Source organism: Phalaenopsis equestris, unplaced genomic scaffold, assembly GCF_001263595.1.
Source record: "Phalaenopsis equestris unplaced genomic scaffold, ASM126359v1 Scaffold000215, whole genome shotgun sequence".
In the NCBI taxonomy this organism is placed as follows: Eukaryota; Viridiplantae; Streptophyta; class Magnoliopsida; order Asparagales; family Orchidaceae; genus Phalaenopsis; species Phalaenopsis equestris.
In genome coordinates, this window is record NW_018164657.1 from 67670 (window position 1) to 69789 (window position 2120).

Here is a 2120-nt window from a genome sequence, read left to right on the forward strand (position 1 = left end):
TAGTTACTGTTTAAACTTTGTATTTCAGTTTTGTTATTAGTTAAATAATTTAATTCTGATAATATCTCAACATTCAAAATTAGTGACAGTAATTTCATTTTGACTTTCTGTGAATTTCCTAGCAAATTTATCATTTTAAATTTAAACCTTTCCCGTGAGATCGATATTTGGAGCTTAAATAAAAAGTCTTTTATTACTTGATAATGATACATATACTTGTGTAGAATCCCAACATTAATTGCTTAATTTTTTTATTCATAAAATATTACATCAAGCATTTTGCACCGTTGCATAGCGGAGTCAACTTTATAATTTTTACACAATTATATTCTCGGGATCAAGTTTTTGGTGTCGTTGCCGGGAAGGTAACGGTAAATTAAGAAATTTAGACATAATAATATAAAAAAATAAAAAATATAAATATAAAAAAATCCAAAAAGAAAATATATATTTTTAAGAGTATTTTAAAAAAAAAAATTCTTTACTTATTATATTTGTTTATGCAAAATATTGGATCTCAAAGTTTAGTATCTTAAGATTCAGAATTAGAGCATACTATTAGAAAAATTTGAAAACAACAAAAAGAAATTAAAATTTTAAATGAAATGGCGAATAACTTAAATAATCAAATAAACGAAAATCGCAAAAACCTTTAAAAGATTATGCTAATCCGACAGCACCTGAACTTCACTTGACTATTCAAAATCCTGATGTTGTTGCTAATTCATCTAAGCTTAAACCTGCTATTATACAAATGATACAGAATAATCAGATTGGAGGAATACCTACTGAATATCTAAACTTACATCTTGCTAGTTTTCTTAAAATTTATGCTACTTTTAAATATGACGGAGTGTCTAATGATCTTGTTAGGCTTAAATTTTTTTCTTTTTCATTAAGAGATAAAATCAAGGCTTGGTTAAATTCATTAGCACCTGAATTTATCAGAACTTGGGGAGAACTATCACAAAAATTCTTAGATAAATATTTTTCACCCTAAAAAACTACTAATTTTAGAAATGATATTACATATTTTTGTCAGTTTGAAGGGGAATCAATATATGAAGCTTGGGAAAGAGGAAGTCTGGGAAAGATTTAAGGATCTCCTTAGGAAATGTCCACACCATGCTTTTCCAGATTTTTTAATAATTCAAATTTTTTTACAATGGATTAGTAGGATCACTTAGATCTATTATAGATGTTGGTGCAGGTGGATCATTAATGTCAAAACCTAAGCATACTCTTTAATAGAGGAAATGTCTACTAATAATTTCCAATGACCCTTTAAATGGGTAAATTTTCAGAGAGTAGCTAGTTTTCATGATTATGATGCAATGTCTATTTTAGCATCTCAAACTACTTCTATATCAAAAGAGATTGATCAAATTGGAGTGAACTATTCTTAAATACTACCAGTACTAGAGGAATATTCACTAAAACAGATAATTGATACTCAATCATCTTATGAAACTTTGAATGTCATAAATAATCAAAATAATAATCCCTATTCTAATTATTATAACCTGGATGAAAAAATCACCCTAATTTTAGTTGGAATAATTATAACAATTCAGTGAACCCCTGAGGAAATTTAGTTAACCAAGGAAATACTAACTATCGCCCTTATTATCCTCCTAGATTTAACTCTAACCCTAACTCACAAGTTAAGGAAAAGAAGTTGACTATGAAATAAATAATGTTAAACATGGGAAATTAAATACAGAATCAAGGGGTTGCTATTAGAAATATTGAAAATCAATTATGACATATTACTACTGCACTCAGTAACAGACCTTCTGGAATTCTTCCGAGTACTGTGGAAGTTAATCCAAAAGATCAAAATAAGGAGTAAATTAAAGCTATTCAATTATGAAGTGAAAAAGAAGCTGAAGCAAGGATCCAAAGAGAAAATGAAGTTGATGAAGAGAAGGAAGAAATGGAAAGTGACCAAAATGAAAATGAACAAACACAAGGTCCTTTAGAAAAAACATTACCTTTGTTTCCTCAAAGACTGAAGTAGAAGAATAAAGATAAACAATTTACAAAATTTTTGGAAATCCTTAAGAAGTTAACGATAAACATCCCTTTGTTGAAGCTTTGGAACAAATGCCGAGTTATGT